General features: G+C 35.1%; 1 long non-coding RNA gene across 1 annotated transcript in view; it reads right to left on the bottom strand.

Moving 5' to 3' along the window:
- Positions 1 to 6: 6 nt before the first annotated feature.
- LOC128247906 (uncharacterized) overlaps positions 7 to 8,948 on the bottom strand; it is a 9,935-nt gene continuing 993 nt past the window's right edge. The window contains exons 2-4 of the long non-coding RNA XR_008264229.1: positions 8,343 to 8,389; positions 7,131 to 7,172; positions 7 to 2,325 (exon numbers count right to left, since the gene is read on the bottom strand). This is a non-coding gene — a long non-coding RNA (uncharacterized LOC128247906). The remainder of the gene's footprint in view (positions 2,326 to 7,130; positions 7,173 to 8,342; positions 8,390 to 8,948) is intronic.

Genomic DNA, 8,948 nt, shown 5'->3' with positions numbered 1-8,948 from the left:
ATGGGAGAAGGAGAGTCTGCCAAATGTTGACCCAACTGAGGGACCAGCTATCCAAATTGACAGTACCCTGGTAGATAAAGCAATTAAGGATATGAAGACAGGGAAAACCACCCAGCCCATCAGGAATCACCACTGAGGTGCTTAAACTAGGGATGTAGAAACTAGGGATAGATGAGTGGTTGGTGAGAGCTGTGCAAGCCATGTACAGGGACATGACCAGTAAGGTGAGAGTAGGCAACGAGTACAGCAAAGAATTCAGGGTACAAGTAGGGGTTCACCTAGGATTGGTGCTCAGCCCACTCTTGTTCATCATATTCCTCCAGGCAATAATGGAGGAATTCAAGACAGGCTGCCGCTGGAAACTCCTCTATGCTGATGACCTTGCTCTTATAACTGAATCACTACCAGAACTAGAGAAGAAGTTCCAGGTATGGAAACAAAGTCTAGACTCAAAGGGTCTTAGAGTTAACCTAGCAGAAACCAAAGTCATAGTAAATTGGAAGGTAGACAAATCACAAATCCCCTCAGGTAGATGGCCCTGCTCAATCTGTAGAAAAGGTGGAGGTAGAAACTTCATAAGATGCGCCCAGTGTAAGCTTTGGACACACAAAAGGTGCAGCAACATCAAAGGAAGGTAAACAGAGAAACTAACTTTTGTATGTGGAAGGTGCACAGGCATAATAAATGCTGAACATGTGCAGAAAATAGACTCCATCAACTGCCAAGGGGAACAAGCCAGAGGTACTAGATAGCTTCCCGTATCTAGGCGACCAGGTAATAGTAGAGGTGGTTGTTCCATGAGTGTAACTGTGAGAATAAGATTAGGCTGGGCAAAGTTCAGAGAGCTCCTACCCATGCTGGCAACAAAGGGCTTCTCCCTCAGAATGAAAGGCAGATTTGATGCCTGTGTGTAAACAGTTATGCTCCATGGCAGTGAAACCTGGACTATGACAGCCAAGGACATGTGTAGGCATCAAAGAAATGAAGCCAGTATGCTTCGCTGAATGTGCAATATCAGTGTGCATGTTCGGCAGAGTGTAAGCATCTTAAGAGAAAAGTTAGGTATAAGAGGAATCAGATGTGGTGTGCAAGAGAGACAACTGCATTGCTATGGTCATGTGATGCGGATGGATGTGGACAGTTGTGTAAAGAAGTGCTGATCTCTAACTGCGGAAGGCACCTGTGGTAGAGGTAGACCTAGGAAGACATGGGACAAAGTAGTGAAGCATGACCTTCGAACTTTAAACTTCCCAGAGGCAATGACTAAGTGATTGAGACCTTTGGCAATGTAGTCTTCTGAAGAGGACCCATCAAGCCAAGTGCACATGTGCTGGTGGCACATAAAAAAATCAATCTTTGAACATTGAGCCCCATGGAGACAAAGAGGCTGAGTAGCTTTTGAGCGTTGGGCCTGATGGAGGCAAAGTGGCTGAGCTCCTTTTGAGTGTTGGGCCTCACAGAGGTGAGGTGGCTGAATTCCTCTTGAGCATTGAGCCTCATGGAGGCAAAGTGGTTGAACTCTTAGCCCGCATAGAGGCAAAGTGGCTGAGTTCCTTTCAAGTGTTGGGCTTCACAGAAGCGAGGTGGCTGAGCTTCTTTTGAGCATTGGGCCTCACGGAAGCAATGACCAAGACCTTTGGCATTATGTTGTGCTTGAGAAGAAGACGCATCAAGCTGAGCAAAATCGCAGTTGTGGAAGATACCGGTGTCACACAAATAGCATCCATACCAGTGGCACGTAAGAGCACCCATTACACTCTCAGAGTGGTTGATGTTAGGAAGGGCATCCAGCCATAGAAAACCATGCCAAACCAGACAAGATCCTGGTGCAGCCTTCCAGTGTGCCAGCCCAGTCAAACCGTCAAACCCATGCCAGAATGGACAACAGACATGGACAATGATGATGATGATGATAATTCCAAAAATTGGTAATATTCACAGCAATGTTGTTAAATATGCATAGTATGTTTAGCTGATGATGACTCATAGGAAGAAAGGGATACAGAAATTTAACTGAGTTTACTTCATTGATGCAAATGTTTAGTCATGGATAGATATTTACAAAGATTAAAAATAAATCAAGTATTTGTCAATGCTGTGAATACAAAAATAATGCAGTTACAGCATATAATAGAGACCTATAATGTTATGGTAGTATTAGATATTTACTCAAGTCTGCAATGTTTGCAAAAGTGTCTATGAAATGATGACAAGGAGACTGACATGGGTTGTCCACAAGATTCCACTTAGTTCTAGGTGTGAAATACAATAATACTAAGTTCTAAGTTCTTGTTCATCTGAAAAGCATGGACCTTCACTGGTAACCTAAAAAATAAAAGAATAAAAATGTACATGAGATGCTTACATAAGATTGTGATCTCTTAAACAATTATTTGATGTTTGGTGTTTGTGAAAATAATTGCATGTTTGCAGAAAAATAATTAGATATTAGATCATGCTTGCTTAAATATTAGAATGACTGGAACTTAAAAACTAGGTGCACAAATTGATATCTTATAAGCACAGAATTCTTCATAAGGAAGAAAAAATTTGAATGATCCCAGAAATTACATTTAAAACATGTAAAAGTTACCATAAGTTACAATAATGTAAGCTTCGATTGATTAGGGCAATAAATTCTAAAGTTTTAGTATAAGGTCTCACTGATACATAAAGCTTTTAACACAAAAAGAGAGCCTGTTACAAATTTTCAGGTACCATATTTTTATTTATAATTTCCATACATTTTGTATACATTCACAGCCTAAAACTTAACACTTGATCCCAATTAGTGACCAGTAAATGAACTGTGGATGTTAAGCAAATGATAGTGTCCTTGACTGTTATTAATATCTAATATTCAGTTCAAGCTACAACACATATCAATTCAGAATTTAACATCCCATGAAAACAATACACAACAATGCTTGGATTTAAAAACAGTATTTCAAGGTATTAATATGAAGAGGGGAATTAAACTACACAAATGAATGGATGATTGGATGTATTCATGCATGTATATGTGTATGTATTTTATTCTTGTTCAGTCTGGAAGCAAACACATTGTCCATGACCTTTATAAGCCTCCTAAACCTGATGAGCTTTGCTCTTAATGTTCCATTTTAATTGTTGCAGGCCAACACCTGCCAGAAATACTTGGGCAAAGAGAAGATTCCTGATGGCTGATGTTCTTGGAAGTCAGGGAAAATGGTTAGTGTGGGCTGAGGATGTTGGATACACCAAGAATGATGAGAGGTGGAAAGACAAGTGGGACAGGGGTGTCACATTGTTGTAAATACAACCAACCAAAGGGACAGAGGCCTAATGACCTCTATGCTTAGTTATGATAGAAAAGACAAAGAGAGAAGACAGTATACCTATGGGCTAGATACTGAAGCATGTCTATTAGTGAGTAAGCACCATTCAATTGAGTGGCACTTCTTTGGATGTTGATGCAGATGTCTGTGTGACTAGCACAGAACTGTCCAAGATATGGGAGGAGTACTCCATTGCGGCCATCACTAGGACCTTGTTGGAACCTGAAATATTTTTAGGTCCTGAGGAGAGAGGCCAGTCTTTAAGATCTAGTCCTAGTTTTGTTAAAGGTGTGCTTTACTAAGAGAGGCCCTCATTTATAGTGAAACCAGCATTTGAAGCAACTGTGAGGGCTATAGCTGAGTTCTATTCATGTTTTGTTGGGTTTCATGGAATGGATTTTCTTGATATGAGTGCTGCTTGAGTTTTTGTATGTTAAAAGAAATATGGTTAGCATGTCCCTGTAGAAAGATGCTCTCAATGTTTGTATTTATGGAATCAATGAAAGTTTAGTTAGAAGTTTCAAGACTATGGGTGGATGATGGATGGTTGGGGAATATTAAGGAAGTATTAGGAGTCATGTCATCTGCATAAGAATGGATTTCATGCCACAGTGTGTGATCGGATAAGAAGCTACTGATCCAAGAGATGAGAAGATCCTGTAAGCAAGAAATTTAGAGAGGAGATTTGTGTACCAGATATAGTTAAAGGCTTTGGTGATGTCTATGGCCACAAACTTGTTTTTATCCTAGGTTGGTGCAATGCTAATCAACCCTATAAAAATGAAAGGCCAAGTTGATCTCAGTAGGCTCTGAATTAAGAGTACTGTGTGAGAAAACAAATCTGAAGCTCTAGCAATTCTGGCAGTTCACTAACTTTGAAGCAACTGGCAGTATTTCTGCACTTGGAGTCTGTATATGCAGGGTAAAGAACCTGTGGAGTGGAATGAAGAAAATTTAGAGGAGATTGGCCAAGGATATGTAGTGTGGAGAGAGGATGCAAAGTGAGTGGCAAAGGTAGAAGCTTTTCCCATAGGAGTACTGTGAATGAAGCCGTCATTGTTTAGAAGAGAAGAAATGAGGACTTATATTTCACATATTGTATAAGTGGTCTGACAAGAATTTAGTAGTGGTAGTAGTGGTGGTGGTGGTGGTGGTGGTGGTGGTGGTGGTGGTGGTAGTAGTCGTAGTAGTAGTAGTAGTAGTAGTAGTAGTAGTAGTAGTTGTAAGGTTCTCAACAAAAAATGTGTGGGTGACATAACCCTTCTTTCAACTGCAGATCCTATCATGTAACACTTAAAAGGCTGACAAAAGGTTCACAGCTATAATGAAAAGCATTACAGATAAGCTGACACCCTGAAATATTCCTGTTAATAATATAATTTTGTAGGGACTATAGTGATAATTCCAGTTCTTATTGATAGCTCTTGTGGACCATGTTGCTGTCAATCCCTTAATAGCAATGACTATATCATTTGGAAGGTCAGCAAAATGTAGTGACTCTCTAATTCATGAGTGAGGAACAGAATTAAACAACTTCTTATAATCTAATCATACAGTCAGCCAGTTTTAGCAAGGCTGTTTTGTTGTCTTGAAGAAGGTTGATGAGAAGCTGTTCTTCCCACCCTAAGACTCTTTTCTTTCCTCCTGCTTGCTTTTCAGTCACCACATTGTTTGTTCCACAGTGATTCTGGAGGAATGCATTCAAAAAAACTGATATAATTTATACATAACATTCAAGTATGTAGTTTTTGACCATATGCACCTCGTTTTTAGCTATGTGCAATGTCCACTAATCTTGCATATCAATTTCATTGTTTTTTGGGGTTTTTTAAATAATTTATCAAGTGCTGACCTGTAGAACATGTGCTTTCTGTGCCAATAACTATCAGCTCTCTCAAGTGATTTGGCTTGGTAGTTTTGCAGCAACCGTCAGGAGAGATTACTGTGTGATCCTGATGTGGAGATGACAGAAAATGTTTTTTGATGAATGTTGTTTATTATCATATTTGTTTGACACTGAAGTTTGAATAGTTGGAGTATTTTAAATGAATGAAACATATTTGAAGAGTGTTAGAATTTACAATGAGTTTAAATATTTATGAGTAAAAAATATCATAACTTGTTTTCTTATGATGGGCAGTGTTGTGTTTTGGTGCCCTTTTACAAGATTAAGTTATTGGCTCTAATTTCAAGATGTTTTGCAGGTTTCCATTTCTGAAGAACATGCAAGCCTTATGTAGAAGTTGAAGACACATGTGAATTATTAGTGGTGAAAGACTTCATAGTTGAATATTTCCATTTTGTAAGTTAGTTCAGAAACTCAGAAAGAAATGGCAGAGTTTAACAAAGACAGGAAACAACTCAAATATATAGTTCTTGCATTTTTGTCATCTTGTTTAGTAACTGATTGTTTAAGAATTTCAGTAATTAATTACAAGTAAAAAACTTAATAAAAATTTAAGCAAATAAATAATAACTTAAAATCTAAATGTAATTCAATCTATTGTAAAGTGAGAAAAATATCAGAAATACATACTGAATGAAAAATTCTTTTTCTTTAAAGATAAATTCCATTGATAAGAATAGAATAAACTTAATGAAACTAATTCTTCTAATTCCATTAGCATTCTTAAAAATCTATGGAAAACTTGAATATGGATGAAATGATAATGTTCAAATCTTGTACATAAGTAGGAAAAGGAAGAAAAGAAACCAACAAATTTATTTATTATATATAGTCCAATGAAATATAAATTTAGATAGTTTTAAGTTTTAGTTTACATAGTTTTGTACACTCCTATTCTGCATATGGATAGAGTAGGTTAGAATACATTAAAAAGAAAGTAAGAAAGTTTAGTGTTTAGGATATTTTTGAATGCACAGTTACTCTTTTAGAACATATTTGAAACATGCTTTTTGATATATAACATCTTCATTAAGGAAATATAATGAAAGTAGAAAAATCAATACAACTACACTACCGAAGTATATGGTGTAGTACAGCTAGATAAGTATCAATAAAACAGTTTGGTTTCAGACACAGTAGTAAAATTCAAGAATAACAACACTTACAACATGAAAGGACAACTTAATCACACTTCAACTATTCTGATACTATCTACCCTCAAGAAAACAAACCAAAAAAAGACAGTAAGAAAGTAAAATAAATTTATGGATTTACTTCCTAGTTTGATGTGTTCATAAATGTCAAATTCTATAAAACACAGAAGATACATATACAATATAATACAAAGCACAACATATGAAAAATAATTAAATAAATAAAATCATATAAACAGAATTAGAAATAATGATTTTTCACTGTGGATAAAAATTAGGAGACAAAATCAATCTAGAAGATCATTGAGCTCAGAATGCAGTGGAACAAAATTTAAATGTAATAATGTTACTAATAAGAGAAGTCGCTCACTATTTTCCAGTGTTACTTTCATGTCAATGGTGTCCATGAACAGGACTGATTGTGGGTACTCAAAACAGTAGCTGATCAAGGTGTGAAACATTTACCATTGCAAATCTGTTCTATACATTGTGTTTCGAACTAGACTATTGTAAGTATTAATAAAAGTGCACTAGTATAAAGTTAGTATGAATGCTTTCAGAAAGTAGCTTAATATACACAATGAGACTTTAACATTCTGATGGTTTCCTTTAATACATGCATACATAAGTTATTAAGCAACATATTCTACTCAAAGAATAAACCCAAATTTTTGTTAACTTTAACCAGGTCAGATTCCAGAATCAAGGTTGGAAAATGACTATATATTTACTAATGGATTGTTATATACTTACCACCAAGACACTTCCAAACATTAACATAAGCACCATCCAAGTCTTTAGGAAATCAAAAAAAGATAAATATGTAGGATGGCTATAAATAATGTCTAAAATATGCTAGTAGTGTGTTGATACTACCAGAACAAATACTAATGAAATAGAAGCAAACACATGCACTCATGCACATGAAACCTACATACATTAATAGAAAAAAAATGTGATTACGATTCTTTGCTTTCTATTCATGTTTGAGATCATTTTTGAAATCAGGCCAAAATTGACTATGGAACCTGGTTTGGCCCCTGGACTTTCTAGTTGCTGTCATACTGTTACATCATGCCAACATGCGAAACAGACATTAAATGTTGATGATGATGATCATCATCATCATGGTCATGATGATACTACTCAAAGAATGAATGAACCAAGATATTTGTTCATTCTTGCTCTAATGAATGTAATTTTATTAATGGATTGCATATATACTTAGCATCAGGTTTTTTTGTAAAGTTAACATATGCACCATTCATGTCTTGAATAAATTAAAAGAAGAATGAAAAAAAGGCATCAGAGGGGCAATGCAAACCCTGTGCACAGATAAAGTTTTTTGCAAATTATAGTGTGGCTTGCAATATGTTACCTATGCTTTTTAATTGAACTGAATTAATTTTTTTTTAAATATCACCATTATAGATATTATATTTTGATAATTGAGAAATCAGCTCATAAATAAATGAAACCTTAAAATCCATCATCACACGCATGCACAGAGGTGCATATCTATGTATGTATTTATGATAATCAAACCAAGTGAAAAATAAATGACAAACATTAAGCTGCCTATACTCCTCAAAGAAAGAATGAACCAAGATTTTGCTAACTCTTGTTCTGATGAATGTGATTTTATTAATGGATTGCTTACTGCCAGGTTTCTGGGAAACATTAATATAAGCACCTTACATATTTTTAAGAAATTAAAACAAATAGATTTAAAAACATGGCTATGAATAACATTTAAATTGTATTAGTATTGTGATGATACTAACATAATAAACACTAATGAGATACATTCAAACACTCTTGCACACACATACATGCATGTACACACATTAATAGCCCAAAGTTAGAGAGTGATAAACTTTATGGTTGTTCAGATTCCGTCTTTGTTTAAGATAATTTGTTTAAGATAAGATCATGCTGTGTTCTAACAATATTAATTGTACTTACTTGGTGGTATCAATTCTAAGTTTTTGGACCCACTGGCTTCAGCATAACTTCAAGAAATTAAATAAAGATGGGTATATTATTGTTTGGATAGGCTGCACTAAATATTTTGATGTGGTACAGAAAGTAATTAACAAAATAAAATACATTATGTTTTATATATATAAACATGTATTTAGAAATAAAATTATATTTAAATTCAGCACAGGTGCATGTACAGTGTATGTTTTTCACCCTTTCATTCATGTATTGTCAAAAAGAAAAGTGTGATCTAATAAATTCATTTTCAAACAAGAAGAAACAAAGAAAAATTTTGGCTAATGTGCCATTTTAGAATTAACACTTACTGGGAAGGTTCCTCAGTAAACTGGCTTCCAAAATTCTAATCTATAAGCAAAGTGCTAATAATTATGTAAAAGTAGTATTTATTGAGAGGCTAATGAAATAAAATTTAATTCAATTGGATTTAATTTCAGAATATCCTAACACTAAATATAATTCTGTCAATATTTAGTAGAGTATTGTACTGTTTCTGTCACTGAATATAATGTGATTGGATTTGGTAGATTGAAACTGAAGGAACATTATCATCTATATATATATATATAT

Source organism: Octopus bimaculoides, chromosome 5 (genome assembly GCF_001194135.2).
Source record: "Octopus bimaculoides isolate UCB-OBI-ISO-001 chromosome 5, ASM119413v2, whole genome shotgun sequence".
Classification (NCBI taxonomy): domain Eukaryota; kingdom Metazoa; phylum Mollusca; class Cephalopoda; order Octopoda; family Octopodidae; genus Octopus; species Octopus bimaculoides.
Note: the sequence above shows the minus strand (reverse complement) of the source record. Positions and strands in the feature narration are given on the sequence as shown.